The sequence below is a fragment of the Dasypus novemcinctus genome, chromosome 7, assembly GCF_030445035.2.
Source record: "Dasypus novemcinctus isolate mDasNov1 chromosome 7, mDasNov1.1.hap2, whole genome shotgun sequence".
Lineage (NCBI taxonomy): Eukaryota > Metazoa > Chordata > Mammalia > Cingulata > Dasypodidae > Dasypus > Dasypus novemcinctus.
This window is the reverse complement of record NC_080679.1, coordinates 13397162-13413512: the sequence shown is the minus strand read 5'-3', so window position 1 is coordinate 13413512 and position 16351 is coordinate 13397162. Positions and strand designations below refer to the sequence as shown.

Below are 16351 nucleotides of genomic sequence, written 5' to 3'. Positions count from 1 at the left end.
GCAGTTGCCCCTTTTCTCCTCACTTGCAAGCCCCACCCTCATTCTGAGAATTCGGGGATTCAGCTTTGTTCTAGGCCAAGCCAAATGAGCCTTCGATGATGGAATTAACTCACACCAGCACTCCCTTTCCAGCCCTTGGGATGTGGTCAGCTCCTGAGGGTCATCGCCTGCCATCCACACGTAGAGGAAGTGTGAAATTCAGAGCTGGCTCCCAGAAAAAGAGATATAATTCTGTATGCTAATGGGAGGAAGGAAAAGAGCCTGAGCTTTTGTAATTTCCAGGTTTCACTCAGATACTCTGCCCTTTACTGTAGTTAGGTAACAAATCACTCCAAAACTTAGCAGCTTAAAGCAACCATTTAATTTTGCTGATTTTGTGGGTTGGGAAGGGCTCAGCGGGGCAGTTCTGTTTGGGGTTTCTCACGGGGCTGCAGTCAGTTGAAGCCTCAGCCAGGCTGAATGGCAGTGGACATGCAGGTTGGTGCACTCGTGTGGCTGGCAGCAAATGCTGGCTGGCAGCTGATCGCTCAGTAGGGATGGAGACTGGGGACCCCACACGTGGCCTCTCCAGGATGGAAGTCTCAGCATAATTGGACTCCTTACATGGGGCTCAGACCTCGAAGTGTGAGTGCTCCAGAACATGGTGGAAGCATTCCCCATTGACTGAAGCAGACACAAGTCTGCCTGTATCTGACCGGCAGGGGCCTCGACCTTTCTATGGAAATAGTACCAAGGTCACATTGTAAAAAAAACGAGTGGGATGAGAGAGATTGTTGCAGCCATCTTTGGGAAATTCAATCTGTCACAGAAATTTTCCTGAAATTGTATTCTCTGCTTCTTCATGAGCTGTGCTGTATTCAAAATGTGGCCCTGGTGGGAGGAGCTTTGCAAGGAAGTTTTTCCCACTTTCTGTTCCTTAGCCCCTCTCTTCTTAATTGTTCCCCAGCCCTCTATGCATCACAGTGGTACAGGTCAACTACTCGGCACACGGGGGGCTGCCTGTAACTGTGACTTCTTTTTGGACATCAGTGGCAGTGCCATTTGGTTCCATTGTGCTTTGAATATCAACTTATGTTTCTACACAATCATTTTCTCTATTGTATGTTGCTCAGCATCTTTATTTTCCTGGCATTTATATCAGCATTGGATGACAACTGGGAGCAACTGGTCAGTTTCTGGAAGGTCTTTTTGGGAAACTTCCAGAAGGATGAGAGAACCCATTTCCCATGTCTTCCTCTGCTGCCACTCAGGAGGAAGTCTCCTCTTTGAGCGGTGGAGGCCATCTGACAGCTGCTAACGCTGGCTAGCACAGGTGACATAATCTAGCCTTGATGAGGCCCCATGCAGTGCCTGAGCAGAACCCCTGCCCTTCCTTTCCTCTTTCCCCTTCCCTTGACTTTACAGCCATCCTATCGGTTCCTAGAATTTTTGAGCAATTGCCTTGGAAAAAAAGTTTCATTGTGCAAGTTACATAAGTACGTGAATCACATTTGAATATTTCTAACCTGTACAGCAGTTCTAGTGCTTGGCAAGCTGTTTAGAAGAAACACATAAGAGCTGATTGGGCAAAAAAATGGATTATTTAGTGATAAGTATCTTATTCCTCACTTGTATATGACTAAGTCATTGTGTAACTTGATATAATTCAGGTCTGTATCAAAATGAAAGGGAAAACTACCAAAGAGAAATAAAATTTGTATTATATTATGAAGGCATTAGGCAATGTATGTGTATGTGTTTATATGTATAATCAAATAACTTTTGCAAAGCCACACACTCCATGAAGTATCACATGAATTATGAGCAATTTCCATTCCCCTCATGGCTGGGAATTTACTGTGTGTTAGTATATTTGCTTATGATATCAGGTAGTCTACCTCTACTTGATTTTCATCCAATAGTGTATCTTCCCTTGTAACCATGTACTAGTATTCTCCAAAATTTGTATTAGTTTGGGTTCTCCAGAAAATCAGAACAGACAGGAGAGATATATGTATAACAGGATTGGCTCATATGATAGTGGCAGCCGGCACATCTGAACGTCATAGGGCAAGCCACATGCTAGAAACTCCAATCAAGGAGAGTCTGCAGTCTGTAGTGGAAACTGGCTGACTGAGACAAGGCAGAAAATTTTCTTTCTGATTCTGAAATCCTCCGTTCTAGCTTTTAAGACAGCCTACTGATTGGATGGGGAGATTCCCCATCTTGCTGAGGGCAATCTCCTTTGTTGATTGTAGATGCAATCTGCCATAGATGCAATCAATGATTATGGGTGTAAATCCATTTATGAAATACCTTTCAGTAACAATCAGGCCTGTGCAAACAAGTTGACACATGAAATTAACCATCACAGTCCACCCCTTGTCAACATGGCACCTATACAATACACATCTCCTTAAACCCAATTAATCTCTAAATAAAGACAATGACATAGTCATACTTTCATGTAAAATGAATTGACTATCCTACATACAACCCAAAACACATTTAACCCTTTCCCCAAAAAAGGATACAAATCCTTAGGTGATATTCACTCTTATTCTTGATATCCTATAACTTAAATATTATGATGTAAAGTTAATACAACTTATGGTATATGATGAGGGCATAAGAGAGGAAAGAAAACAAAGATATTTGCTTTATGTATACAGACAAATATATTCAATAACAATATAAGGGGAAACGGACTTTGGCCCAGTGGTTAGGGCGTCCGTCTACCACATGGGAGGCCCTCGGTTCAAGCCCCGGGCCTCCTTGACCCGTGTGGAGCTGGCCCGTGCGCAGCGCTGATGCGCGCAAGGAGTGCCGGGCCATGCAGGGTGTCCCCCGCGTAGGGGAGCCCCACGCGCAAGGAGTGCACCCATAAGGAGAGCCGCCCAGCGCGAAGGAGGGAGCAGCCTGCCGAGGAATGGTGCCGCCCACACTTCCAGTGCCGCTGACGACAACAGAAGCGGACAAAGAAACAAGAAACAAGACGCAGCAAAAAGACACAGAAAACAGACAACCGGGGGAGGGGAGGGGAATTAAATAAAAATAAATAAATCTTTAAAAAAAAAAAAAAAAAAAAAAAAAAAAAAAACAATAACAATATAAGGAAAGAATGTTCATATAGCAGTTTGAAATTATTGATGAATTCCAAAAAGAAATATTGGATTATGTTGTAAACTAATCTTTTCCTCTGGGCATATTAGATATTGAATTCATAGGTTTACTTGATTAAGTATTTATGTAAACCTCTCCTGCCAGTAGGGCACTGAGTCTCCACCCTTCGGTGGGTAGGGACTCACAGATAAAACACATGGCAAGGGACAGAGTTAAGAGTTTTTGATGTTGGAATTTGATAACTGAAGCCTTAAGCTGGAGCCCTGGAAAGTAAGCTCACAGAGGAAAGAGAAGCCAGCCCCAGGAAGCCTGAACCCTCCCAGATGTCGGCAGCCATCTTGCTCCAACACGTGAAAATAGACTTTGGTGAGGGAAGTAACTTATGCTCTATGGCCTGGTATCTGTAAGCTCCTACCCCAAATAAATACCCTTTATAAAAACCAACTGGTTTGTGTTATTTTGCATCAGCACCCCTTTGGCTGACTAATATAATTCATAGTAATTACAGTCCTCATTTTGGCAACTGTCCACATGGGCATAGCTGGTATTTATAATTACCTCTTCCATCACCCATTCCATACTCCCTTTACCCTCAGAAAGCATCTCAACTTGTTGTGGTCCTTTGCCTGGTGGAGTGACCCAAACCTCACTGTTGAAGGGTCTGGGAATTGGTGGTCCTACCTGTAATGAGCTGCTTAAAGTTTTCCATTGACTTTAATCACAGGACACGGTAGCACTAAGACATGTCCCAGGGGAGCTCCTGTATGTCAAGCAAATTCTTCTTTACCACCATTCTGTAGTAGCAGTCCAATTTCCCCTTGATAATGAGGATCAATCACCCCAGCCAGCACAGTAACTCCCTCCCCCCGTCTTAATTTGCTAGAGCTGCTATGACAAATTCCACACACTGGTTGGCTTAACAACTGGAATTTATTAGCTCGTGGTTGATGAGACTAGAAGTCCAAAATCAAGGTGTCAGCAAGGCTGTGCTTTCTCTCTGGAGTCTGCGGCTTTCTAGGGCTCGCTGGCTGCGCTCCTTGGGATTCCTTGAGCTCCACCCCTGCCTCTGACCAAGTGGTGATCTCTGCTTCTGCTCTCCTGGTTCCCGCTGACTTCGGGCTTCTTCACGTGGCTTTCTCTGTGTCCAAATGTCCTCTCTTTATAAGGCCTCCAGTTATACAGATTAAGACCCTTCCTGATCTTCAAAAGTCTTCACAAGTGGCTCACACCCCCAGGAGCACAGATTAAGACCTGAACATGCCTTTTGTAGGGGGCACAGTTCAGTGCCTAGCAGTGTGTGTGTGTATAACTAAATACCCCGTGAAGTATCAAATGATTTATAAATCTTTTCCATTCCCCTCATTGTTGGGATTTTGCCATGTGTTAGTACATGTGCTTGTGATGTCAGCTAACCACCTCTACTTGGTTTTCATCCTAAGGTATGTCTTCCCTTGTAGCCGTGCTCTAGTCGCTGGTGTTTGGCTGATCTAAATGATGTAACTTGGGAACCGCCATGTTCATTATCTAATTTCTCAGCCATAGAATTGAAGAGCCACTTTCTTATGTTATAAATGTTCCCAAACTGTTTTTGCAGCAAAATACTTGAAGGGAGCGGTTGTAGCTCAGTGGTCAAGTGCCTGCTTCACATGTATGACGTCCCAGGGTCCATCCCCAGTGCCTCCTTAAAAACAAAAAAAAAATCACTTGAGGTTCTTGTTGAAACAGTTTTTGGAGCCCATCCCTGAAAATTCTGATTTAGTAGGGGTTGGATAAAGCTCTGGAAGCCTGTGACATTCCATCTGGGGTCACACTTTGCCAAGCATCCTCCCCTTCCAGCTCCCCTCACCTGCTGCCCACACGGACTCGCAATCCTCCCAGTCTCCCTTATCCGGAGGTTCCGCCTTCTGCTGCATTGTGCCGAGATTGTTTTCCACCAGCAGAGAGAGAGTGAGAGAAAGCCCTGAGAGCAAAGGCATAAACTCCCTTCTCTATTGCTTTCGTTTAGTTAAACAATAACCTTATTTCAGTTACTCAAATGAGCCCTTCTTTCCCTTCTCCCTCCATCCTTTTGCTGAACAAGCTTAGTACTGAGCAAGCAGCAAAGACCCTCATTTCAAGGGCAAATCTAGGGAGGCGAGAGGAAGGGGAGCTCACTGTCCCTGCCTGGGAGGGGAAGTGACTTCCGCCCTTCTCAGTTCAAAGGCGAAATCAGGCTCGCACCAAATCTTACTAGTCCCTGGTGCAGCTGTTTCTTCAGCTTTAACGTGCCTGGGGATCCCAGGAGAGCCAGATTCCACAGGTCAGGGCTGGAGATTCTGCATTTCTCACCAGCTCCTGGATGATTCCAGTGCTGCTTGTCCTTGGACCTACTTTGAGTAGTGAGGGGTGTGGACCTGGGACCGGAAGAGAGCCAGGCCCTCAAGGGACCGTCAAGCGTGTGTGTGTGTGTGTGTGTGTGTGTGTGTGTGTGTGTGTGTGTGTGTGTGTGTAAGTGAATTTCAAAACGGAGGTTTCCCCAGAAATGAGGGCAGGTGAGGGGCATCAAAGAAGCCTGGAAGAGGAGAGCAAGGAGAGAAAAGCAGGGCGAAGTGGGAAACGCTTCTGGGGTGGGCGGGGGCTGGTTCTCAGGAGGGCTTTTTACCAGCTCTGTTTGAAGGGCAGCCCTCTCCTCAGGACCCTTCTCCCATCTTCTCTCCTCCCTTCATACTACACTGAGTGCCCATCCCCTGTGCTTCCAGAGCAGCGGGTGCATCCATGCACTCAAGTACCTTCACACTGCATGAGCAAACTCCTGCTCCATCGGGCCCTACCCCCACCTCCTTAAGGACTGTAGACTCTTTGGGGATAGAGGTTGTGGCCAGTTCACCTTTGAACCTCCGGTGCACAGGACACACTACCCCGTGCAGTACGCTTAAGTGTTTGTTGAATGAATAATATAATACCATGAACACCTCACTCCTGTTGCCTCCACTCCCCATCCCTCACCCCAGGTCGGGAGCCACCCTTGAGACCCCGTGGAAAACCCAATCATCTCGAACCTGAACCCTGGAATTGTGGGGTTGGAGAGTCCCAAGGGCATTCCTCAGGCCAAGCTGGTGAGATAGCCCAAAACAAATCTTGAGAGCATGAAGGGCAAGTGGGGAGTATGGCTGAGGTGAAGAGCCAGGACTGGCGAGAGCGGGGAGGAGTGGTATGGTGGATGGTGGATCTGCAGGAAATCTGCAGAGGACCTCTCCCTCCTGGCTTTTGGGGCCCTTCTGGGGACATGTTGAAACCAGGCCTGGGGCTGGGAGAAGAAGGGATGTCCCTTTGAGGCTCTGCTGCCCTCCAGGCTTTAGGGTTCTAGAAGAAAGACCAGATTTCCAAGCCTTGGAGAACTTGAAAGAAAGCCATTTGCATTGAAAGTAGCAAATCTCTTTGGTACACATATTTGAAATGAGTGAATAAGTAGAAATAGACTCTCATTTCTTTCTGGGGGGTTATTTTAATAGGAACCAAGGAGATCAAACAGCGCTAGTTGACTGAAGGTAGCTTTGTAATGATTGGCAAGTCTTATGGAAGTTGAGTGATTATCATTAGGATAAAGTGAGTGAAATGCATTTAACCCTGGGTTTGCATAGAATATGGCTGTGGTTGAGCTTTTCGTGGCTTCAACTTTGTTTCCTTCCTTTCCTCCCCACCTCTCCCCTCCCTCCCCCCTCCCTCCCTCCCTTCCTTCCTTCCTGTTGTTTTTTAGACTTCTTTGTTTAAGGTGTAAGTATGGATGAGAACCTTGAGTCACATTCATACTAGAGGTAAAGTTATCAGGAAATGAGATGCTCCTGTATGCCTTTCACAGCCTTTCAGCTCCTGATCTTAAACCAGTCAGTAAAACTGGATGTATGTAAATGCGATAGTATTGAGGATGCTATTTAAAAGAAAAAGACACAAATTGCTTTCCCTTGTTAATAAAATACCTTTTCAGGATTTCTCTGGAATTCCTTACCTGTACCCCCCCAGGAGGGAAAGCTGGCACTGGAGCCCTACTTTCAGAAATAGAGTCCAAGAGGTCACTAGAGTTCAAAAATGATAGACCAGAAGAGGGCTGTTCTGACATTTCTGCATGCTGCTACACTCTGGCAAAGATGCTAACTCAAACTCTGAACACTGTATGCATTTCAATTCAAGGAAATAATTGTTAAGACCTGATATAAGGAAAACCTGCGACTAGACACCATGGCTAATGAAAGGCCTCAGGAGCTCATGGAGGTGACAACAAAGGAAGTAAGGTAAGCCTGGAATAAACAGACCCCAGGGCATTCTTCTGTTTCTCTCACTCTCCTCCCCTGCCCATGGCCCATGTCAACTCTATTAGGAACCAGAGCTCAAAAATGTATCTGGGGAAGCTGATTTGACTCAACAGATAGAGCGTCTGCCTACCACACGGGAGGTCCAGGGTTCAAACCGAGGGCCTCCTGACCCATGTGGTGAGCTCGCCCCCGCGCAGTGCTGATGTGCGCAAGGAGTGCCCTGCCACGCAGGGGTGTCCCTCGCATAGGGGAGCCCCATGCTCAAGGACTGCGCCCTGTAGGGAGAGCTGCCCCACGTGAAAAAAGTGCAACCTGCCCAGGAGTGGTGCCACACACACGGAGGCTGACACAGCAAGATGGCACAACAAAAAGAAACACAGATTCCTGGTGCCACTGACAAGAATACAAGCGGATGCAGAAGAACACACAGTGAATGGACACAAAGAGCAGACAACTGGGGGGAAGAAGGGGAAAGGGGAAGGAAATAAATGAAAAGTAAATCTTAAAAAAGCAAACAAAAAAACGTATCTGAATCCATCCACTGCTCTCAATCTCTCCACTACGACCACCTGGTCCAAGCCATGACACCTTTTACCTGGACATTGGCTACGGCTGTCAATGGTCTCCCCAGTTCCACTCTTGGCCCCTATGGTAGGCTGAAGAATGGCCCTCAAATATTTCATGTCCTATTTTCTGGAACCTGTAACTGTTACCTTATCTGGAAAAAGGGTCTTTGCAGATGCAATTAAGCTAATTCTTAAAATGGGGAGATGATGCTGGACTAGCAGGGTGGACCCTGAATGCATTCACAAGTGTCCTTGTAAGAGAGAAGCAGAGGGAGATTTGACACATAGACAAGAGGAGAAGACAATAGGGCTTTAGAGGCAGAGACCAGATGATGCAGCCACAAGCCACAGGAAGCCAGCAGCCTCTGCAGGCAAAGGATTCTCCCCTAGAATCTCCCCTGGGCCTCCAGCCTCCTGAGGGAGTGTGGCCCTACTGACATCTTGATTTTGGCCCAGTGGTACGGATTTTGGACTTCTGGCCTCCAGAACAGGGAGAGAATAGATTTTTGTTGTTTTCAGCTGCCAAGTTTGTGGCAGTTTGTTATAGCAGCCAATAAGAAACTAATACAGTCCCTTAATTCATTCTCCACATAGAAGCCAGAGTGAGCTTTTAAAGGTGAAAATCAGACCAGGCCAGGTGCTCGCTTAAAACCTGTTCATGAATTACCATTACAGTGAAGATAGAATCTGAAGTCTCTGGGAAATATTTTTTGGGACAATTGAGAAATTTGAATATGGATTGGATAATCAGTGATATGGTGAAATTATTGTTACTATTCTCAAATGTGGTAATGATATTGTGGCTGTGTAGGAGAAGGTCCCTATTCCCAGGAGATGCATGCTGAAGCATTTAGGATGAAGTGTACTAATGCCTGTAACTTACTGTCAAGTGGTCTAGGAAAAAAGTCCACGTTTTTTTGAGTAGCTTGGTTTGGTGGTTCTGGCTGAGAGTCTGTCATGAAGTCACTGCCAGATGGAAGCTGGGGCTGCAGCCATCTGCAGGGTTTTTTTTAGGGCTGGAAGACCCATTTCTATGGTGGCTCACTCACATGATTGGCAAGTCACTGCTGGAAAGTTTGTCCCCTCTCTGTGTCTCTGTGGGCCCCTCCATTAGGCTGCTTGAGTGTCCTTACAATATGGCCGCTGGCTTACCTCAAGGAAAGACAAAGCTGCAGTGCCTTGAGGACCAAGCTTTCGAAGTCATGCACCATTCCTTCTGCTTTATTTTTTTCACACATGCCAGTCCCATTTCAATGTGGGAGGAGGCAAAACATGATTGTGAACGTCAGATGGTAAGGATCATTGGGAGCCATGTTGGAGGCTGGCCACCGTATTGTGTGTGTGTGGGGAATCAAACCCAAAAAAATCATAACCAAACTCCTTACTTTAGCTACAATATCCTACACAGTCTGGCTTCTCTCCCACCTTGTCAAATAATTCTCCTTGTCTACTCTGCTCTAGCCACAGCAACCTCAGAGTTCCTTGAAATTGCCAAGTGCATTCATGCCTCAGGGCCTTTGCACAACCTTTTTCCTTCATCTTCTGTGTTCCTCCTCCTGCTTATTACCTGGCTGAGGCCAGTCCAATCTTAGCTTAAATGTCACCTCCTAGGAGATGCCCTCTCTCTTCATTCAATCTAAACTAGCTACCCAATCCTTCACTATAATTCTACCCCCATTTTAATCTCTCTAGAGCACATTTTATATATATATATTTTTTTAAGATTTATTTTATTTATTTAATTTCCCCCCCTCCCCTGGTTGTCTATTCTCAGTATCTATTTGCTGCGTCTTGTTTCTTTGTCCGCTTCCATTGTCGTCAGTGGCATGGGAAGTGTGTGCGGCGCCATTCCTGGGCAGGCTGCTCTTTCTTTTCACGCTGGGCGGCTCTCCTCACGGGCGCACTCCTTGCGCGTGGGGCTCCCCCACGCGGGGGACACCCTTGCGTGGCAGGGCACTCCTTGCGCGCATCAGCACTGCGCATGGCCAGCTCCACATGGGTCAAGGAGGCCCGGGGTTTGAACCGCGGACCTCCCATATGGTAGATGGATGCCCTAACCACTGGGCCAAAGTCCGTTTCCCCACATTTTATATTTGATACATTTCTTATATATTCATTGGTTTGTTCATTGTTTATCTTTCCCACTTAGAAGATAAATTCTGTGAAAACTGGAAACTCTTCTGTGTTGATCATCTTTGGATCCCCAGTGCCCAGGGCACATATTGGCACTCAATGCATATTTGATGAATGAGGATGAAGGGAGGAATAAGTGTCGTAACAGTAGTTTTAAAGAATGCTGTAGGAACACACAAGAGAGGACATTTTCCAGCTTCATAAAGCAATTCTCTGTCGGGTAATTGCTTCCTGCAGCTGGCACTTGAACTAGATTGATGGACTGCCCTATTTGCTCAGTGATGTCATCCTCCTGCCAGCAATCATCCATTGCTAGTTGCCATCAGAATTCCTTTTATTTATTTATTTATTTATTTATTTATTTCTCCCCCCTCCCTTGCCCTCGTTGTTTTGCACTCACTGTCCACTCATCTTCTTTTTTTCAGGAGGTATGAGGAACCAAACCTGAGACCTCCCATGTGGGAAAGAGGCACCAATCACTTAAGCCACCTCCGCTCCCTGCTTGTTGTGTCTCCCATTGTGTTACCTTGTGGTGTCATCATCTTGTGTGTCATCATCTTCTTGTGTTGTCATCTCCTTGCACCAGCCCCTTGTGTCAACTCACTGTTTTGCTCATCTTTAGGAGGCGCCAGGGACCAAACCTGGTACCTCCCACATGGTAGGCTGCTGCCCAAGGGCTTGAGCCACATCTGCTTACCCAGGATTCCTTTTTTAGCTTGCTGGCTCTCCAGCAGCAAGGCACAGCAGCACCACCCACCTCGCTGTACGTTCCTGGCCCCCAGCCCCTCTCACCCACTGCCCCCTCCCTTCAGCCACATTCTGAGGTTGCTGATCGTTGCCTTTCAGTGGCGAGGCGGGCAGATCTGGAAATTCTTAAGCCTTTCAGCCCACAGAAACACCACCATCACAGGAATACCAGCTGACTTCCTAAATCCTAGGGCATTCCTGAAACTTCTAGAGATTACAGGTCTTCTGTGCCCTTCCTGTGGAACCACATCTTGTCCAGGGGTCCCTGGGCTGTTTCCTCTGGCTCTCGTAGACCAGCAGGTATAGATGCCTGCTGTCTTTGGTTCCCTACAGGTTCGAAGAGAGACCCTTGCTGCTTAAAGTGGAGTCTATGGGCGAGCAGCTTTGCTAGACATGTAGACTCTCAGACCTCCTGCATCAGAATCTGTGCTTGAACTCGATCCCCAGCCAATTTTGTGTGAGCCCTGAAGTGTGAGAAGCTCTCCTGTGAAATCCACCTTGCAGCTGTCTTCATCAGGGGCAAGAGGGCTGAGCGAGTTTTACTTGCGTGTCTGCCAGGCACTAGACCCCAGGCACCAGGGCTGCCCCCAGGGGAGGGGACTCTTCCCAGGAACGTCTAGCAGCTGGGTGCAGCAGGCAGGTGGATTCTGGCAACGTGAGGCCAGTGCTCCGACGGAGGGGCAGGTTCTGGCTGGAGGGAAAGCGCAGAGCCCGGGGAAGTGGAGGAGGGCTTGGAGGACTGCGCGCAGGGCACCCTCAGTGCCACCCCTGCCAAGGGAGCAGACTGGAGCCGGTTTTTCTCTCTCCTGATTGGGTAGGATTGCCCACAGCACTTCCCCTGCGAGAAGTGAAACCACTTGAAACAACACAGCCTTCCAATCAGCAGCCAGGCTGCTGGCCCCAAAGACAAGGGCGAGGCAGTTGGAAGGACAGGGAGAGACCATCTTAGCAAAGCCAAGTCCCTTTTCAAACAGCAGAGTTCGTTGTTAAACATCTTACCAAGCCGTTGGAGTGGGAGGGTTTGCAGGGCTGAACCATGTTTCGGGACCTAGAGAATGTACGTTTTCTGAAGGAGGAAACAGGTCTGGCTTTTCTTTCTCTTTGTGGAAATCTTCCAGAAAGTTTAAAAATAAGTTACAGTATAGGTTTGGTGTGTGTGTGTGTGCGTGTTTGAGGGAGAGGGTGTGTGTTCAAATCTTTTTCATTTTTTAAATCGGATTTATTGAGGAAGAATTTACACACAAGATAAATCACCCTTTGAAGCTCCCAGTACTCTGAGCTTTGACAAATGTTTACAGTTGTATAACCACCACCACAAGGAAGGCATGGAGGAATTCCGTCAAGCCAGAAAGGTCCCCTCGCGCCCTTTGTTGTCATCCGTACCTCTACTCCTAACTCCTGGCAAGCCTTGGTCTGATTACAGGGTCTATAGTTTTGCCTTTTCCAGAGTATAAGTGGAGTCATATAAATATACTTGATATATATAGTTGGCTCCTTTCACTTAATAAAATGTTTTTGAAATATAACTGTGTTCTGTGTCTTACTATAACTTAACTGCTCCTTTTCATGACCGAGTAGTATTCCACTGTATGACTATACCAAAATTTGTTTATCCATTCACCCATTGATGACATTTGGGGTTGTTTCCACCTTTTTGACTGTGTGCATAATGCTGCTATGAACATCCATTTAGAAGATTTTATGTGGACATATGTTTTCATTTCTTTTAGGTAAATAACTAAGAGTGGGATACCTGTGTCATGTAGTAAATGAAGCTTAACTTTTAAATAAATGGCCAAACTTTTTTCCAAACTGATTATACCATTTTATATTCCCACCAGTAGTGTATGAGAGATCCCAGTTGACTCATATCTTTGGTGCTGTGAGTTGCCCCAATTTTAGACATTTTAATAGGTATGTAGTGGTCTCTCATTGTGGTTTATTTTTTAAAGATTTATTTATCCCCCCTTTCCCCGTTGTTTGCAGTCATTGTCTGCTCTCTGTGTCCATTTGCTGTGTGCTCTCTGTGTCTGCTTATCTTCTCTCTAGGAGGCACTGGGAACTGAACCCTGGGACCTCCCATGTGGGAGAGAGGCGCTCAATTGCTTGAGCCACCTCACCTCCCTGCTTTGTTGTATCTCTCATTGTATTTCCTCTTTGTGTCTCCTTGTTGTGTCATCTTGTGTGTCAGCCCACTGTGCCTGCCCATCGTGTCAGCTCACTGCCTTGCTGGTCCTCTCTAGGAGACACTGGGAACAGAACCTGGGCTCTCCCATGTGGTAGGCAGGAGCTCAATTACTTGAGCCACATCTGCTTCCCTCTCATTGTGGTGTAATTTATGTTTTCCTAATGACTAATGATGATAAGCATCTTTTCATGTTCTTATTTGTTGTTCTTAAAACTTTTGTTTAAATATTTACTGATTTTTAAAATGGATTGTTTTTTATTATTGAGTTTTGAGAGTTCTTCATATATTCTAGCTAACTTTCCTTTCATCAGATCTATGCTTTTCAAATATTTTCTCCCAATCTCTGCTTTGTCTTTTCATTTTCTTAACAATGTCTTTCAAAGAACAGGAGTTTTTTTTTTTAATCTGCTGCTTTTTAAAACAATGGAGATATAATTTAGTACCTTAAAATTCAATGTTTAAAAGTGTACAATTCAGTAAATTTTAGTATGTTCACAAGATTGTGCAACCATTGCTACTAATTTCAAAATATTTTCAGCATGCCAAAAAAAAAAAAGTCATGTGCCTTAGCAGTCACTTCCCATTCTACCCTTTCTCCAGCCCCTTGCAATCCCTAATCTACTTTCTGTCTCTGTAGACTTCACTATTCTGGACATTTCATGTAAATGGAGTCATACAATATGGAATCATTTGTTTCTAGCTTCTTTCACTTAGCATAATGTTTTCAAGGTTTATCCATGTCGTTGCATGTATCAGTACTTCATTCCTTTTTATTACTGAATAATATTCTAATGTATGGTTATGCCACATTTTGTTTATCCATTCATAAGATGACATTCCATTTTTGCTGTCATGAATTATGCAGCAATGAGTATTCATGTACAAGTTTGTGTATGTATTTATGTTTTCACTTTACTTGGGTATTTATCTTGGAGTGAAATTTCTGGCTTATATGGTAACTCTATGTTTAATTTTTTCCCAAAATGGCCGAACCAATTTACCTTCCCACCAGCAGTGTATGAAGGTTCCAATTTCTCCACATCCTCTCTAATACTATTTATTGCCTATTTTTTTTATTATAACCATACTAGTGGATATGAAGTGGTATCTTATTTGGATTTGATTTGCAGTTCCCTAATTGCTAATGACGTTAAGCATCACTCGTGAACTTATTGGCCATTTGTATACCATCTTTGGAGAAATGTCTATTCAGATCCTTTGCCCCTTCTTAAATTGGGTTGTCTTTTTTTGCTAAGTTGTAGGAGCTTTTTATGTATTCTGTTTATTAAACCTTTGTCAAATATATGACTTCCAAGTAGTTCCTCCCATTCTTTGGTGGACTTTTCATTTTCTTGATAATATCCTAGGATGCCCAAAAATGTTTAATTTTGATCAAGTCAAATTTATCTATTTTTTCTTTTGTTGCTCATGCTTTTGGTTTCATATCTAAGAATCCATTGCCAAACTCAAGGTTCTGAAGATTTTCTCCTATGTTTAGCTTTATGATTTTAACTCTTATATTTAGGTTATTGCTCCATTTTGAGTTCTTTTTTATATACAGTGTGATGTAGGGATCAAAATTTCATTCTTTTGCATGTGGATATCCAGTTTTCCCAGTACCATTTGTTGAACAGACTATTCTTTCCCCATTGAGTGGACTTGTCACCTTTGTTGAAGATCATTTGGCCATAGATGTGTGGGTTTACTTCTGAACTCTCAATTGCATTCTATTGGTCTATATGTCTGTCCTTGTGTCAGTATCATGCTATTTTGATTTCTGTAGCTTTGAAATAAGTTTTGAAGTCATGAAGTATGAATCTTCCAACTTTGTTCTTTTTCGTGGTGGTCTTGGCTATTTGGGTCCCTTGTAATTCCATATAAATTTGATGACTGGCTTTTCTGTTTGTGCAAAAAGGGCTGCTAGAATTTTGATCAGGGTTGTGTTGGATCTTTAAATTGTTTCAGGTAGTACTGACATCTTAATGATATTAAGGATGCCAACCCATGAACATGGGATTCTTTCTATTTATTTATTTCTTCTTAAATTTATTTCAGCAATGTTTTGTAGCTTCCAGTGCACAAGTCTTTTACAACCTCGGCTAAATTCATCCCAAGATATTTTATTCTTTTAGATGCTATTGTAAGTGGAATTTTTCCTTGATTTCCTTTTTGGATTGTTCATTGCTGATGCATAGAAACACAACTGATTATTGTATATTGATCTTGTACCCCACAACTTTGACAGGCTATAGATTTTTAATTTAAGGATGTTTAGCTTATTTTCCCCACTCTTTATTACAATCTTTATGTTGTTCTTCAGATTTATAAAACAATATGAATTCAGTGTCATTATAAAAATACAAACTAAATAAACTTGAATAATATAAAAACTCAAAAATGTCCTTCAGATCCCTACAAGCTGACCCAATAATCTTGTGGGATCTTTTTCTATGCATGAAAGAGACATACATACATATATATTTAAAACATAACTTATTTACATGTTTATAGGCACAGGTAAATGTATATTTAAAGTTTACAAGGACTTTCTGAATATAAGAATTTTTTTTCATACGTGTATTGAAAATATTTTAAAGATTTTCCTTTTAAGGGGAAATATTATATTGAGATACATAAGATATGGTATGCCTCAGAATTCAGTAGATAAATCTGCAGTAATTTTATAATATCTTTTTAAAAAGATAAAAATGCAAAACTAAAATGAAGTATATTGCTGTTATTGAATACTGGTCCATAGTAGTTATAAAATACACATTTACTATTTTTATAAAAGATTTATTTATTTCTCTCTTCCCACCCCCTCATTGTTTGCACTTGCTGTGTCTGTTTGTCTTCTTTAGTTTCTTTAGGAGGCACTGGGATCCGAACCTGGGACCTCCAGTGTGGGAAGGAGGCATCTAATCTCTTAATCCACCTCTGCTCTTTGCTTTGTTGTATCTCTCATTATATTTTTCCTCTTGCATCTCTTATTGTGTCATTTTGTCATGTCAGCTCACCGCACCTGCCCCTCCCTCCAGCTCACCATCCTGCTCATTCTCTGTAGGAGGCACTGGGAACCTCTGCTTCCTGCTTTTTTGTGTCTCTCATTATGTTTTTTCTTCTTGTGTCTCTTGTTGCATCATCTTGTTGTGTCAGTTTGCTGCACCTGTCTGTCATGCCAGCTCACTGTCTTCCTTAGGAGGCACCGGGGACCAAATCACAGACCTTCCATGTGGTAGGTGGGAGCCCAATCACTTGAGTGACATCTGCTTCCCCACATTTACCATTAATTGATATAGTTCCAGTCTCAGCCTGTTCTGTTAGAG

General features: G+C 44.0%; 1 long non-coding RNA gene across 4 annotated transcripts in view; it reads left to right on the top strand.

Annotated features, from left to right (window-relative positions):
* Positions 1 to 16351, top strand: part of LOC101415950 (uncharacterized) — a 63999-nt gene that overhangs the window by 26500 nt on the left and 21148 nt on the right. For 3 of the 4 annotated variants that reach the window (XR_009186449.2, XR_009186446.2, XR_009186448.2), the window contains one exon: positions 7270 to 7370. The exons of the other annotated variant lie outside the window; for it this stretch is intronic. This is a non-coding gene — a long non-coding RNA (uncharacterized lncRNA). The remainder of the gene's footprint in view (positions 1 to 7269; positions 7371 to 16351) is intronic. 4 annotated transcript variants of the gene reach the window in all.